General features: G+C 37.3%; 1 pseudogene; it reads left to right on the top strand.

The window, feature by feature from the left end:
• Positions 1-7,508: 7,508 nt before the first annotated feature.
• On the top strand, positions 7,509-8,699 carry LOC138086911 (dnaJ homolog subfamily A member 1 pseudogene; annotated as a pseudogene).
• Positions 8,700-17,722: the final 9,023 nt, after the last annotated feature.

Here is a 17,722-nt window from a genome sequence, read left to right as displayed (position 1 = left end):
CAGGGACGGGGAAACCTGGTGGGCTGCCATCTATGGGGTCGCACAGAGTCGGACACGACTGAAGCGACTTAGCAGCAGCAGCAGCAGGGTATATATTTGAATAATAGGAACAACTTCCCAAAGTCTCTTTACTAAAATTAAACAAGTTGAAACAGTATTCTAGAGCTTTATTTTCAACAGTAGTCAATAATTTCTTTAAGCATATGTAATACAGAGAATATGCAAACTAAACAATATTCAAAGTAGAAAAGTCCTTGTTTACCATTCTAGTATCTCCCTGTATAGCTGCAGAAAATTATATTTTTTTGAAAACAATTTTAAGTCAATATATATCTCCCATACAATTCTACTCTTATGTGAGGATGCCACATTTGAGAGTTAATAATGCTGGGGAAGTACCTACAGAGAAGAGAGAAGCACAGAAGTACATTTGGTATTTATTAGTGTGTGATACTGAAGGTAATCATTGTTAAATGGAAAATATTATCTAATGATAACTGCTAACTGACTACACCAACACTGAGTCTTGGCAAGGGGGGAGGACAATAATGAAGAAGGTTAAAGAGGCTTTAACTCTCCTGTTTTTTATACCAAGTTCTAATTATTGAAAAATAAAAATATATACAGATTAAAATGGGTCAAGGTATGGGGTACCATGTAGGTTATATATAATGTAATAAAATATATCACACTGCATTAAGATATGGATATTTTAGCTTGGATTCTCATTAGTATATATTCAATGTTATAATTTATTAAAATCCTGAAGAGAATAATATTAACAAAATATAGCACAGCAATAAAATCTGAGTCTGTCTTGCCATAAAATCATAAAAACACTGGCAGAATCTATCAGAATGCACTTTTTTTTGGAATTCTGGAAAATAGCAGAAGCTTGAAGCAACTAAGATAAAGTTTAAACAAGAAAAACAGGTGGAATTTTGGTAAAAATTGAGAGCACATGGTACTTTTACATTGGTCCTATTAACCAATTCTGTGCTCAAAAGTGGCCTTGACTTGACAGCTCACAGTCCCAATGCAGAGAGTGCTACTAGAGAGACTTAAAATAGACTTCATTCACAAAGATGTGGGTTGATGTTGACCTGTCTGGTGACTCCTGGGATCAAACTGCTTTCATTTTGCCTAACTTACAACTTCTGCAGAGCTGAAAGGTGGCTATCTGAGGAAGGGTATTTACCAAATTTAAAGCAAAAATACTAGTTATGGCTGCCTAAGGGCAATGGATGACAGTTGGGGCAAATAATAGACTAACCAGAAAGCTTGGGAAGATTATAGAATGAGATACTTTGAGGAATAAAGGTTTTGAAAAGCTCCAACATAATACTAAGAATCCAAAAGGCCATATATGCATGTTCAGAAAAGACATGAGAAGGCCCTAAATTCTCCCCTTAACCGATTCTCAGGCTATGCACAAGCAGGAAGTGAAGGCTAAAACAAAGCTATATACTTTCTGGCTGAGTACTGAAGATATCTCCCAAAATGATGCACAGAGCCCATCTGAAAACTGAGAGACTGTACTTTAGTTCCAAGAATTTAGGGATCACCAGCTGATCACTAAGGCAACAAAACAGAAAATTCAGCAACCAAACATAAGAAAGAACACAGGTTTTACAGAATTAGTTCAGAAAAGCCACCAAATATATAACAACAAGCTGCAAAAAAAAGCCAAAGGGAAGAGGAGAATATAATTTCCAAGTTTGCATAATTATAATATTCAAAATGTCAAGGTTTCAAAGAAAATTACAAGGCAATAAGAAAACAAGAAAGCATGACTTGTACCACACCGAAAAAGAAATTAATAGGACCTCTCTCTGAGGATGCTTAGACATTGGAAATATTAAGCAAAAATTTAAAATAGCCATTTTTAGTATGTCCAGGGACTTCCCTGATGGTCCAATGGCTGGAACTCTGCACTCCCAATGCAGGGAGCCCAAGTTCAATTCCTAGTCAGCAGACTGGATCCCACATGCTGCACCTAGGAGTTCACATGCCACAACTCAAGATCCCACATGCCACAACTAAGACCTCATGCACCTAAATAAACAAACAAATATTTAAATATGTTCAAAAACTAAATGAAATCATGCCATAAGAACAAAAAGAAACTATGAGAATAATTCACCAAATTGATAATATCAACAAAAGGGAATAATTATAAAAAGGTACCAAAAGTTATACACTCACAATGAATAATCTGAAACAAAATTAAGAAAACAACCCCATTTACAACTGCAACAATGAAATAAAATACTTAGTAATAACCTAACCAAAATGGTGAAAAACTTGCACAGTGAAAACTACAGAATATTGCTGAAGCAAATTAAAGATGACACAAATAATGGAAAGGCAGGCTGCACTCATGCCTTGGAAGCTTAATATTGTTAATATGATCATACTATCCAGAGTGATCTGCATATTCAATGAAATTCCAATCAAAATTCCCACATATATTTTTCAGAAATAGAAAAAATTATTCACATAAAGGACACTTACAACTCAACAACAAAAAGACGAACAATCCAATTAAAAAATGAGCAAAAGTTTTGAATAGACAGTTCTCCAAAGAATACACACAAATGGATAACATAAAAAGATGCTCAATATCTTTACTAATTAGGGAAATGAAAACCAAACCACATTAAGTTATCACTTCATGCCCACTAGGATGGCTATAACACACAAACAAAACAGAAAATAAAACATATTGCAATGATGTAAATCAACTGGAACCCTAATATCTTGCTGATGGGAATATAAAATTGTGGAGTTGTGGTAAGAAAAACAATTTGGCAGTTCCTCAACAAGTTAAATATGGAGTTAACATTACTCAGCAATTCCACTGTGAGGTATACACCTGAGAGAAAGTATATACCATGCAAAAAACTATACATGAGTAATACATCAGTATTATTCATAGTAGCCAAAATGTGGAAACAACCCAGATGTTCATCAATCAGTGAGTGAATAAAGATGTGATATATTCATACAATGAAATATTATTCAGTTTTGAGGACTGAAGTGCTGATGATACAACATGGATGAATCTCAAAAATGTTATGCTGAATGATAGAAGCCAGACATAAAATACCATATATGATTACATTTATTTGAAATATACAGAATAAGAAAATTCACTGACACAGGAAGGACATTAGTTCTTGCTAGTGGTTTGGGAGGAAGGAAAGAATGGTGAGTAACTGCTAATAAATGAAGAGTTACATTTTGGGATGATAAAAATGTCTTATTAGTGGTGAAGGTCATACAACTTTGTGAAAATACCAAAAATCAGTGACTTGTATACTTTAAAATTGCTAAAGTAATAAATTGTATGCCATTCAAATGTCTCAATTTTTTAAAAATCTGAATATTCATGATACTTAAAAAGTAAATGTTAAGTTAAATGTAAACAGTTAAGTCCATTGACAAGAGGGAAATACATTCTAGACCTTCTCTATAGTATAGTTATACAGGCACCACACTCTAGATTAAAGATTTTGCTAAGTACTTCTTTATATTTCTTTTCATAATAATCCTTATGGAAACTCAAAAAACTCAATCATTATTTAATTTTACACTGCCTTATTTCCCAGGGGATTTAAGAAAGTCATAATGAGTAGATCTTAGACTCTCATTGGTAAAGAAGAGTTTGAATTGTAGCTCATGCTGAATGTTACAGAAACTAATCTAAGAATTTTAGCATTAACTAATTCATATGCAATTAAGAGCACAATAAGTAGTATTTTATTAGATGACTTTTGCTTTTTTGTCATGAAAATTTTTTATATCAAGAAGTCACAACATTTCTGGAAAAAGACTATGTGATGAGAATTAGTCTAAAAACATAAACACAGGCACATCTCAGAGATATTCTGTCTTTGGTTCCAGACCATTATAATAAAGCAATATGGCAATAAAACAAGTCACAAGAACTTTCTGGTTTCCTAGCTCCTATAAAAGGTATGTTTACACTCTATTGTGTGCAACAACACTATGCCTTAAAAAAATGTACATAGCTTAATAAAAAATATTTTATTGCCAAAAAAAGATAACCATCATCTAACAGCCAAGGGTTGCCACTAACTTTCAATTTATTAAAAAAACACACAATATCTGTGAATTTCAATAAAGTGAAATGAGTGCAATAAAATGAGTTATGCCTGTATCTGTGTAATAAAATATAATCAATTGCATAAATTCAAATTTCTACTGCTAATAATTTATTTTTTTTTACTGCTAATAATTTCAAAGAACATTTCTTCAAGTTATATTTCCCAAGGTCATTACAATTCATATTATAGACACTGAACATCTTGGAAGTATCCTATAATATAACCTTTACCCTCTAAAGAAATTATATGAGCAGATCAATAATGTCTCTTGCCAGATCCATTTTTCTCTATAGTGAAGCTTAACCAAAGGTTCTATTGGCCTAATTTCATTTACTTTATACACTTAAGCAGGAGTTAAAACTGATGCTAATATACATACAATTAGCCTTTGTAAAAGATCTTGTGGCTTCTTTCTTTTGTCAGACTTACTGCTCATTGCCTAATTCCGCAAACACCAGGTGACTGGTTGCTAGGCAACCAAACATTACCACCCAGAGAATTCTATCCATCTCAACAGATGCCATCTCATTTGGATACAAAGGTGTTCAAAGCCTCAGAATTTGTTTATGTGACCCAGTAATACAATGTTATTTGGTGGTGAATTTCTGATGAGTAAATATATAAATGGATTGCACTGAAATTTTCATATTAACACATTATTATCAACATTTTATGATTGTATGGTATAATACATGCTAATGGTGAAAAGTTTTGGAAAACTTGTAAATTAAATATACTTGTAGCTAATTTTAAAATAGCACTTTTCTTTATTCCTGCCACAAGAACTAATACCATGTAGATTCTGCCTTACTGGTTTAGAATCATCTAATTGAAATTAAAAGAAAGGACAGAAATGGTATGGACCTAACAGAAGCAGAAGATATTAAGAAGAGGTGGCAAGAATACATGGAAGAATGTACAAAGATCTTCATGACCAAGATAATCACGATGGTGTGATCACTCATCTAGAACCAGACATCTTGGAATGTGAAGTGAAGTGGGCCTTAGAAAGCATCACTATGAACAAAGCTAGTGGAGGTGATGACATTCCAGTTGAGCTATTACAAATCCTGAAAGATGATGCTGTGAAAGTGCTGCACTATTATGCCGGCAAATTTGGACAACTCAGCAGTGGCCACAGGACTGGAAAAGGTCAGTTTTCATTCCAATCCCAAAAAAAGGCAATGCCAAAGAATGCTCAAACTACCACACAATTGCACTCATCTCACATGCTAATAAAGTCATGCTCAAAATTCTCCAAGCCAGGCTTCAGCAATACATGAACCGTGAACTTCCTGATGTTCAGGCTGGTTTTCGAAAAGGCAGAGGAACCAGAGATCAAATTGCCAACATCCGCTGGAGCATGGAAAAAGCAAGAGAGTTCCAGAAAAACATCTATTTCTGTTTTATTGACTATGCCAAAACCTTTGACTGTGTGGATCACATAAACTGTGGAAAATTCTGAGAGAGATGGGAATACCAGACCACCTGACCTGCCTCTTGAGAAATCTGTATGCAGATCAGGAAGCAACAGTTGGAACTGGACATGGAACAACAGACTGGTTCCAAATAGGAAAAGGAGTACGTCAAGGCTGTATATTGTCACCCTGCTAGTTTAACTTCTATGCAGAGGACATCATGAGAAACACTGGACTGGAAGAAACACAAGCTGGAATCAAGATTGCCAGGAGAAATATCAATGACCTCCGATATGCAGATGACACCACCCTATGGCAGAAAGTGAAGAGGAACTAAAAAGCCTCTTAGTGATAGTGAAGTTGCTCAGTCGTGTCCGACTCTTTGCAACCCCATGGACTGTAGCCTACTATGCTCCTCTGTCCATGGAACTTTCCAGGCAAGAGTACTGGAGTGGATTGCCATTTCCTTCTCCAGAGGATCTTCCTGACCCAGGGATCAAACCCAGGTCTCCCGCACTGTAGGCAGATGCTTTATCATCTGAGCCACTAGGGAAGTCCCAAAAAGCCTCTTAATGAAAGTGAAAGTGGAGAGTGAAAAAGTTGGCTTAAAGCTCAACATTCAGAAAACGAAGATCATGGCATCTGGTCCCATCACTTCATGGGAAATAGATGGAGAAACAGTGGAAACAGTGTCAGACTTTATTTTGGGGGGGCTTCAAAATCACTGCAGATGGTGACTGCAGCCATGAAATTAAAAGACGCTTACTCCTTGGAAGAAAAGTTATGACCAACCTAGATAGCATATTCAAAAGAAGAGACATTACTTTGCCGACTAAGGTCCGTCTAGTCAAGGCTATGGTTTTCCTAGTGGTCATGTATGGATGTGAGAGTTGGACTATGAAGAAGGCTGAGTGCCGAAGAATTGATGCTTTTGAACTGTGGTGTTGGAGAAGACTCTTGAGAGTCCCTTGGACTACAAGGAGATCCAACCAGTCCATTCTGAAGGAGATCAGCCCTGGGATTTCTTTGGAAGGAATGATGCTAAAGCTGAAACTCCAGTGCTTTGGCCACCTCATGCGACGAGTTGACTCATTGGAAAAGACTCTGATGCTGGGAGGGATTGGGGGCAGGAGGAAAAGGGGACGACAGAGGATGAGATGGCTGGATGGCATCACTGACTCACTGGATGTGAGTCTGAGTGAACTCCGGGAGTTGGTACTGGACAGGGAGGCCTGGTGTGCTGCGATTCATGGGGTCACAAAGAGTCAGACACGACTGAGCAACTGAACTGAACTGAACTGAACTGAATTGTTAATTTAATAAATTTGATAAATACTGTGTTCTGTAAGGTCTAATATAATACACAAAAATATTTTAAAACATTGTATCAATTTGGATACCTCAAAATGACTATTACATTTTTGTAAAATTGTGGTTTTTTCCAACTGGTCTTAAAGTTATCAAATTAAAAATTTGATTTTGCCCTTCAGGTAATCTGGGATTACTTCTGTAAAGAGTTAATCAACTCTTTAATTATTTGACATATCAGATCCCTTTATTGATATCAACCGATGTTAAGATCAAAAAGAATTAAATAAAAATGTCTTTTTGTAGTAATTCTTTTCATAAGTTATTTATAGCACTCCATTAGAAATATTTTCAGGATCTGTTGATGTGTAGCAGAATATTTTACTGTATCAAATAAGCAAACACACAATATTGTATTAAATGATGATATCCTAGTAAAAGATTGCAAGCTCAAACAAATATTTTGGTTTTTCTCCCTCTGACTTTAGGATCCCTTTCAAATATGTAAGAATTTTGTGTTTTTAAAATGATCAGGGAACTTTCCAGAAAGCTAGGTGAAAGGCAGAGGAGTGGCGGCTGCCCGGGCTGCGCACAGCAACGCGCTCCTTCCCGCTCCCCAGCACTGGCATTGGCCGCTCACCGGCTGTAGAAAATGGTGAAAGAAACCACTTACTATGATGTTTTGGGGGTCAAACCCAATGCCACCCAAGAAGAATTGAAAAAGGCTTACAGGAAACTGGCCTTGAAGTACCACCCTGATAAGAATTCAAATGAAGGCAAGAAGTTTAAACAGATTTCTCAAGCTTACGAAGTGCTCTCTGATGCAAAGAAAAGGGAATTGTATGACAACGGAGGAGAACAGGCAATTAAAGAAGGTGGAGCAGGTGGTGGTTTTGGATCCCCCAGGGACATCTTTGATATGTTTTTCGGAGGAGGAGGCAGGATGCAGAGAGAGAGGAGAGGTAAAAACGTTGTGCATCAACTTACAGTAACTTTAGAAGATTTATATAATGGTGCAACAAGAAAACTAGCTCTGCAAAAGAATGTGATTTGTGACAAATGTGAAGGCCGAGGTGGTAAGAAAGGAGCAGTAGAATGCTGTCCTAATTGCCAAGGTACTGGAATGCAAATAAGAATTCATCAGATAGGACCTGGAATGGTTCAGCAAATTCAGTCTGTCTGCATGGAATGCCAGGGCCATGGGGAGGGGATCAGTCCTAAAGATAGATGTAAAAGCTGCAACGGAAGGAAGATAGTTCGAGAAAAGAAAATTCTATAAGTTCATATTGACAAAGGCATGAAAGATGGCCAGAAGATAACATTCCATGGTGAAGGAGACCAAGTACCAGGACTGGAGCCAGGAGATATTATCATTGTTTTAGATAAGAAGGACCATGCTGTTTTTACTCGACGAGAAGACCTTTTCATGTGTATGGACATACAGCTGGTTGAGGCATTGTGTGGCTTCCAGAAGCCAATATCTACCCTTGACAACTGAACCATAGTCATCACTTCTCATCCAGGTCAGATTGTCAAGCATGGAGATATCAAGTGTGTGCTAAATGAAGGCATGCCTATTTATTGTAGGCCATATGAAAAGGATCACCTAATCATTGAATTTAAGGCAAACTTTCCTGAGAATGGCTTTCTCTCTCCTGATAAACTCTCTTTGCTGGAAAAACTTCTGCCTGAGAGGAAGGAAGTAGAAGAGACTGATGAAATGGACCAGGTAGAATTAGTGGACTTTGATCCAAATCAGGAAAGACGGCGCCATTACAATGGAGAAGCATATGAAGATGATGAACATCATCCTTGGGGTGGTGTTCAGTGTCAGACTTCTTAGTAGGGCCTGTGAATAACACTCACTGCTGGTGTTTTATTTGCAGTAGTGATTGAGTGAAGAACTATAATCATAATATGCTCACTACTTGGTTTTGTTTTAATATCCAACTATAGTAGTGTTTAAAAGTTAAATGAAGAATAAACTCGAATATAAAAGCTCTGACTTTGCCCTGTATGTATGATGACTTCAGTGTGCAAGATAAGTTTAATACTTGCAAAAACGACTTAAAAAAATTTCCCCTAGCATTTGTTAGGCCATACTTTGTGATTGATTTCAGCTATGTACATGGAATAGCTTAGACTGAAATGCCAGGTATATGTATTGACTTCAGTATATGACCCTTAATTGTTAAGCTATGAAATTAGAACTGTGTTTAACTGGCAGTCAGACAAAGAAACTAATGTAGAGAAGTGTTGGTCTGTATAGTTGTAGTAAGTGGGATTCATTGTGATGCTTCTGCATTTATTCTATTGCCTCAACTGTTACTTGAAGATGGCATGCTGTATAATTTAATTTAGCCTGTGGTATCAGTGATAGAAATGATACCTTTGTAAAGAAGGGGTTTATCATAACTTGCTGCTTCTTGAGGGCTTGCACTTGTAGAATTGCATTCCCTTCTTCTGCTGTGCCATCTTTTATTAATACATATAGCTATTGGTCCTGGTTACATTTTTGCTGCGCCCCTCCACTTCGGACCACAGTAAGCCTTAGAGTAGTGACTTCTGGAGCAGGGAAACTTAGAGCTTAGAGTGATGAGACGTTTACATGAAGAAGTAATTTGCATGTATGAGATAGGAAGGTGTTTTTGTAGATATGTTACAGGGTTACTTTAAAGCATTTAACTTATGCTCCAGAGTAACTGTAACTTAATGTTCGTAGTATAGCAAATTATGATGAATAGGTTTCAGTTCAGTTCAGTTCAGTAGCTCAGTCGTGTCCGACTCTTTGTGACCCCATGAATAGCAGCACACCAGGCCTTCCTGTCCATCACCAACTCCCGGAGCTCACTCAGACTCATGTCCAGTGAGTCAGTGATGCCATCTAGTCATCTCATCCTCTGTTGTCCCCTTCCCCTCCTGCCCCCAATCCCTCCCAGCATCAAAGTCTTTTCCAGTGAGTCAACTCTTTGCATGAGGTGGCCAAATTACTGGAGCTTCAGCTTTAGCATCATTCCTTCCAAAGAAATCCCAGGGCTGATCTCCTTCAGAATGGATTGGTTGGATCTCCTTGCAGTCCAAGGGACTCTCAAGAGTCTTCTCCAACACCACAGTTCAAAAGCATCAATTCTTTGGCGCTCAGCCTTCTTTACAGTCCAACTCTCACATCCATACCTGACCGCTGGAAAAACCATAGCCTTGACTAGACGGACCTTAGTTGGCCAAGTAATGTCTCTGCTTTTGAATATGCTATCTAGGTTGGTCATAACTTTTCTTCCAAGGAGTAAGCATCTCTTAATTTCATGGCTGCAGTCACCATCTGCAGTGATTTTGGAGCCCCCAAAAATAAAGTCTGACACTGTTTCCACTCTTTCCCCATCTATTTCCCATGAAGTGATGGGACTGGATGCCATGATCTTCGTTTTCTGAATGTTGAGCTTTAAGCCAACTTTTTCACTCTCCACTTTCACTTTCATCAAGAGGCTTTTTAGTTCCTCTTCACTTTCTGCCATAAGGGTGGTGTCATCTGCATATCTGAGGTTATTGATATTTCTCCCGGCAATCTTGATTCCAGCTTGTGCTTCTTCCAGTCCAGCGTTTCTCATGACGTACTCTGCATAGAAGTTAAATAAGCAGGGTGACAATATACAGCCTTGACACACTCCTTTTCCTAGTTTTAATTGTATGTTTAAAGTCATATGTTCACAAGCTTAAATCTGGTATCAGAATTTAAGCAATTCTTGAAATGTGTGAATGTCTCTTTAATATACTGATTACAAAGCAAATAAGTAAATAAATAAATAAAATGATCAGTTTTCTCAAACACAGGTTTCACTCAGATCAATCAGAAGTTACTTAAATAGGTAGATGAAGCTTGGGAGTTTCCAAAAGAGAGGGTTAAATAAGTAGTAACTCGTTGTGGAAAGATGTTGTTCAGTCACTCAGTTGTGTCCGACTCTTTACAACCCCATGGACTGCAGCACTTCCAGGCTTCCCTGTCTTTTACCATCTCTCCACTGTCCTTTCCTGTTCTGTCCTATCCCTGCAGAGAGATGACCTTCAATAAAACACAGATGAATTAACCAAAACTGGAAAACTTGCTCAAGGGTCTGGCAAGAGAAAACCTGGATATTAGAAGGACAGTAGAAATGATTTTCTGGCTGTACAAACTTTTCTTGTTCAGTCGCTCAGTTGTGCTGCCTCTGCAACCCCATGGACTGCAGGATGCCAGGCTTTGGTGTCCTTCACTATCTCCCAGAGTTTGTTCAAACTCACGTTCGTTGAATTGGTGATGCCAACCATCTCAGCTTCTGTTGCCCCTTTCTCCTCTTGCCCTCAATCTTTCCCAGCATCAATGTCTTTTTCAATGAGTGACTCTTCGCATCAGGTTGCAGAGTATTGGGGCTTCAGCATTAACACTTCCAAATAATATTCAGGGTTGTTTTCCTTTAGGATTGATTGGTTTGATCTCCTTGCAGTCCAAGGGACTCCCAAAAGAGTCTTCTCCAGCACCACAGTTCAAAAGCATCAATTCTTTGGTGCTCAGCTTTCTTTATGGCCCAATTCTCACATCCATACATGACTGCTGGAAAAATCATGGCTTTGACTATATCAGCAAAGTGATGTCTCTGCATTTTAACAGGCTGTCTAAGTTTGTCAAAACTTTTCTTCCAAGGAGCAAGCATCTTTTAATTTCATGGCAGCAGTCATCATCTGCAGTGATTTTGGAGCCCCCAAAGTAAAATTTGTCATTATTTCCAGTTTCCCCATGTATTTGCCATCAAGTGATGGGACTGAATGCCACGATCTTAGTTTTTTGAATGTTGAGTTTTAAGCCAGCTTTTTCATTCTCCTCTTTCACTTCATCAAGAGGCTGTTTAATTTCTCTTCTCTTTCAGCCATTAGGTTGCTGTCAAGTGCATACATGAGGTTATTGATATTTCTCCCAGTATTCTTGATTCCAGCTTGAGCTTCATCCAGTCTGGCATTTTACATGATGTACTCTGCATAGAAGTTATATAAGCAGGGTAATAATATATAGCCTTGATGTACTCCTTTTCCAATTTGGAAACAGTCCATTGTTCCATGTCCAGCTCTAACTATTGCTTCTTGGCCTACAAACAGATTTCTCAGGAGACTGGTATTCTTATCTTTTTAAGGATTTTCCACAGTTTATTGTGACCCACACAGTCAAATACTTTATCATAGTCAATGAAACAGATGGTTTTTTTTTTTTTTTCTGGAATTCCTTGCTTTTTCTATGATCCAGTGGATGTTGGCAATTTGATCTCTGGTTCCTCTCCCTTTTCTAGATCCAGCTTGAACATCTGGAAGTCAACGGTTGACAAACTGTTGAAGCCTGGCTTGAAGAATTTTGAGCATTACTTTGCTAGCATGGGAGATGAGTGCAATTGTGCAGTAGTTTGAACATTCTTTGGCATTGCCCTTCTTTGGGATTGGAATGAATATTGACCTTTTCCAGTCTTGTGGCCACTGCTGGATTTTCCAAGTTTACTGGCATATTACATGCAGCACCCACAGCATCATCTTTTAGGATTTGAAATAGCTCAACTGGAATTTCATCACCTCCACTTGGTTTGTTTGTAGTAATATATATTATTATTATCAACCTTAACAAAGTTTAGGTTAATAACTATATATCAATTATGAAAAATGACTAGAATAATTAAAACTTGCCTACTAAGGGCAATTTGCAAAGCTCCTTGACATAATTTTTTTTCTTTACTCAAAACAGCCACATGATATAATATGTTTTTCTATTTTTAGGAAAGAATAAACTAAAATTCAGAGAGGCAAAGACCTCAGGATTAGAACCACAGCCATGTGACTCACAAATCAGTGGTTTTGCATCTATACTTATATCCTAACAGGCAAGGCTGTGCATTTTAGAAATTATTATGAATGAAGACCTTTTTATTTAAAATCTCTTAAACAATGTGGCATTTTTAATGTTTAATATAATCTCGTTGCTGGAGACATAAATTGCATATTATAGCCTATTGGAGTCAATCAAGAAATTATCATCATACCTAAAACATACTAAGATATTTTTGGAAGGTAACAAATCAGTCACGTCAAGGGCTTCTTGTTTCTCTGTAAACAGATTCACCCAAAGAAAATAAAATCACTGAAGCTCAAAATGAACTCTAATAATCAAGCAGTTTTGTTAAATCATGAACTTCACTGTACACTTTTTGCTTAGGGATTTGTGCCACCCCTATTCAAATCTTGTGTTGCAAAAAAAGTTACTTTATGAGACTCGTTGCTTCACTGCTTTATACCCTCAAGTATATTGCAGATTTTATGAACTCTGTACCTAAAACCATCTGAATTCAGTTTCTTCTAGATAGATCCACCTTGAAATTAATGTGTTTATATTAGCCTAAATATTCATGGCTTCAATATACCTTTATTTGAAGGTGTTCTGTATTTTAAAATTGCTGATTCTTTGGGAAAGCTAGGGTTAGAATTATTCCTACTGAGGTTGTTTTTTCAATAAATCAACTGTTGAAGACACTTTCAAGCAAATCTTTACTTTTCCTCTTTCTATACAAAATCTAATGTAAGCTATAACTAAAGTAGTGATGGTCTACATTGAAATGGAAAGAGAAAAAAATGCTCAACTGATTTTCTAAAAGGCTTTTTCTTACAATCAAAGAAAGTCATCACATGACTTCACTTTTGTATAGTCATATGACTTCATCATAAATTTTCAGTCCTATTCATTCAGACTGAATGCAGTTATTTCAAAATTTTGTGAATGTCCAAGGTATCATGAAGAGGAACTTTAAAATGAGGTAAAAATGAAGGTGTATTACAAAAACATATATCAAAAAACTTATGTGGACTACAGCCAGACATTTATTATTACTGTATGGCTATTTTAATTGGACACATTTGCAAGATATTGAGAATATTTTAGTCTAATTAACTTGGCAAAAATTCAACAAAAGCCATCATTTTAAGCCTAATGCATATGTGGGTAGGCTAATTGATTTATATATGCAAGCAGGGTTTCAGTTTGTGTATGAGTTCCAAAGACGCAAAACTTCAATCAGTACATTTTAAAAAATGTGTACAGGAAAAATACCTTGAGTAAACTTGCATAATTCTGGATTTTGCTATCAAATTGGATTTTCAAGGGGATTGTTTAAGTAAGCAGGTACAATAGAAAATACAGAAAGGAGGAAATGGGCTACAATGATAAGGAGAACAAGCTCTGGCATAAGACTGGGTAGAAATTCTAGCTCTATTACTTAATTATTGTTTAGTCACTAAGTTGTATCTGACTCTTTGTTAAATAACTGTGTGATTTTGGATGTTTGTTAAAATTCATAGGACTTTACTTTGTGGTTACATAGAGATAGTAACTATGGCAGTACAAGAGTTTTTTGTGATTTTTAAATTTTAGTAATGCATAAAATTCTTTGGAATGGTGTTAGATGCATCAGTTCAGTTCAGTCGCTCAGTCATGTTCGACTCTTTGAGATCCCATGGACTGAGCACACCAGGCCTGCCTGTCCATCACCAACTCCCAGAGTGTATCCGAACCCATGTCCATTGAGTCAGTGATGCCGTCCAACCATCTCATCCTCTGTTGTCCCCTTCTCCTCCCACCTTCAATCTTTCCCAGCAACAGGGTCTTTTCAAATGAGTCAGTTCTTCACATCAGGTGGCCAAAAGATTGGAGTTTGAGGTTCAGCATCAGTCCTTCCAGTGAACACCCAGGACTGATTTCCTTTAGGATGGACTGGCTGGATCTCCTTGCAGTCCAAGGGACTCTCAAGAATCTTCTCCAACACCACAATTCAAAAGCATCAATTCTTCGGCACTCAGCTTTCTTCACAGTCCAACTCTCACATCCACACATGATCACTGGAAAAACCATAACCTTTACTAGACAGACCTTTGTTGACAAAGTAATGTCTCTGCTTTTTAATATGCTGTCTAGGTTGGTCATAACTTTCCTTTCAAAGAGGTAGCATCTTTTAATTTCATGGTTGCAATCACCATGTGCAGTGATTCTGGAGCTGCCAAAAATAAAGCCTGCCACTGTTTCCCCATATATTTGCCATGAAATGATGGGACTGGATTTCATGATCTTAGTTTTCTGAATGATGAGCTTTAAGCCAACATTTTCACACTCCTCTCTCACTATCATCAAGAGGCTCTTTATTTCTTCTTCAGCTTCTGCCATAAGGATGGTGTCATCTGTATATCTGAGGCTATTGATATTTCTCTCAGCAATCTTGATTCCAGCTTGTGTTTCTTCCAACCCAGCATTTCTCATGATGCACTTTGCATATAAGCTAAATAAGCAGGGTGACAATATACAGCCTTGCCATACTCCTTTCCCTATTTGGAACCAGTCTGTTGTTCCATGTCCAGTTCTAACTGTTACTTCCTGACCTGCATACAGATTTCTCAAGAGGCAGGTCAGGTGGTCTGGCATTCCCATCTCTTTCAGAATTTTCCAGAGTTTGTTGTGGTCCACACAGTCAAAGCCTTTGGCATAGTCAATAAAGCAGAAATAAATGTTTTTTTTTCTGGCACTCTCTTGCCTTTTCAATGATACAGCAAATGTTGGCAATTTGATTTCTGGTTCCTCTGCCTACATAAACATAAAATATTATTGTTGTTGATGGTCTCAAAATTAGGAGCAGTAACAATGTTATTGTCTTGACCTCAAGCTATTAATGTTAGTGTATAGCAAGCAGAGACTCTTTCTAAATAAATCTTCAAATGTATTCCACATAGTAAGAACTCAAAAATGTTGATTTACCGAATCTAAGAATATTGCTATTGTAACTCTTCAGAAGGAAGAATTACAAGCCCAGCCCTTACAATATGTGGGCACAAAGATAGCTGATTACACAATTAGTTTGTATACACCAACAGTGACCTACTCTACATCTAATTTTGGATCCTGGTATAATCAAGGTCCGTCTAGTCAAGGCTATGGTTCTTCAGTGGTCATGTATGGATGTGAGAGGTGGACTGTGAAGAAAGCTGAGCACTGAAGAATTGATGCTTTTGAACTGTGGTGTTGGAGAAGACTCTTAAGAGTCCCTTGGACTGCAAGGAGATCCAACCAATCCATTCTGAAGGAGATCAGCCCTGGGTGTTCTTTGGAAGAAATGGTGCTAAAGCTGAAACTCCAGTACTTTGGCCACCTCATGAGAAGAGTTGACTCATTGGAAAAGACTCTGAAGCTGGGAGGGATTGGGGGCAGGAGGAAAAGGGAACGACAGAGGATGAGATGGCTGGATGGCATCACCGACTTGATGGACATGAGTTTGAGTGAACTCCATGAATTGGTGATGGACAGGGAGGTCTGGCATGCTGGAATTCATGACGTCGCAAAGAGTCAGACACGACTGAGGGACTGAACTGAACTGAGCTGAATAATCAAATAAAGAGGTCAAATAGCCACTGTAATCAACAGACAATTTGGGGGTAATTTATCTCATTTAGTTCAAAATTTCTTGCTTAAGGACTTCATCACAGACCATGTTTCAGCACATCTTCAGATAAATTTACAACAGCTAACATTTCAACACTCAATAAAATATACAGAATTACATTTTATACACAGAACACCATTTTTTCTGTAGCTAAAGATTGATAGTTCAAATTTCTACAAATTTTTGAAGTAAAAGAATAAGTATTATGTATATAAATTCAGAAGCATTTAAATTCAAATACATGTACAGACTACCTATGGGACGATGCTAGAAAATCCAGACAAATAATTTTTTGATGAGTTTAATGCTTTGAAAGTGAAGAAACTACATAATATTTGGTATGTTTTATACATCTAGACAATTCAACAAATTCTAAATGTTTATCTGTTTCTACTAAATTTCAGTGTATTATGGAATCATAAGTCCAGAAAGTTCCATGGGAGCTAACTGAACCTGATTCAACCTATTCTATTTTATCCTGTTTAGTCATCATTCTTATACTAACAATCTTCCATGTGTCCAGGATTGAATAAAGGGTTAAATAATCAGATTAAGAAGATGCTAGCTATGCTTGAATCCAAAGAACTCAAAATCTAGTGAAAAAAAAAAAAACACATGAATTTAAAATAACAACATCCTTGTTAGTCAACAGTTTGATGGGATATATGCTGTATCATCACTAGAGAAGATAGAGTAGCAGTTAACTATTAGTGAAGGCTTTGGAAATGAGGAATATAAATTGTGTTCACACCAACAAACTAGAGGTATAAGACTTTTCCTATCAAAAACTATGTACCAAAGCAGAAAATTTAAAATGTTAGTTGCTCAGTCATGTCTGACTCTTTGCAACTCCATGGACTATATTCCACCAGGCTCCTCTGTCCATGGAATTCTCCAGGCAAGAATACTAGAGTGGTTAGCCATTCCCTTCTGCAGGGGATCTTCCTGACCCAGGGACCAAACTGCAGCTCCTCTATTGCAGGTGGATTTTTACCATCTGAGCTCCCAAGGAAGGCTGAAAGCAAAAAGATGTGAATAATATGGAAGAAATGCTGTGTCACTGATGAATTCATTTGATGTAATAATCAGAATGAGGCTGGTTACTCTCAGCAGTGGCCACAGAACTGGAAAAGGTCAGTTTTCATTCCAATCCAAAGAAAGGCAATGCCAAAGAGTGATCAAACTACCACACAATTGCACTCATCTCACAAGCTAGTAAAGTAATGCTCAAAATTCTCCAAGCCAGGCTTCAGCAATACATAAACTGTGAACTTCCAGATGTTCAGGTTGGTTTTAGAAAAGGCAGAGGAACCAGAGATCAAATTGCCAACATCTACTGGATCATGGAAAAAGCAAGAGAGTTCCAGAAAAAACATCTATT

This window comes from Capricornis sumatraensis, chromosome 1 (assembly GCF_032405125.1).
Source record: "Capricornis sumatraensis isolate serow.1 chromosome 1, serow.2, whole genome shotgun sequence".
In the NCBI taxonomy this organism is placed as follows: domain Eukaryota; kingdom Metazoa; phylum Chordata; class Mammalia; order Artiodactyla; family Bovidae; genus Capricornis; species Capricornis sumatraensis.
This window is presented reverse-complemented; position numbering and strand designations above follow the sequence as displayed.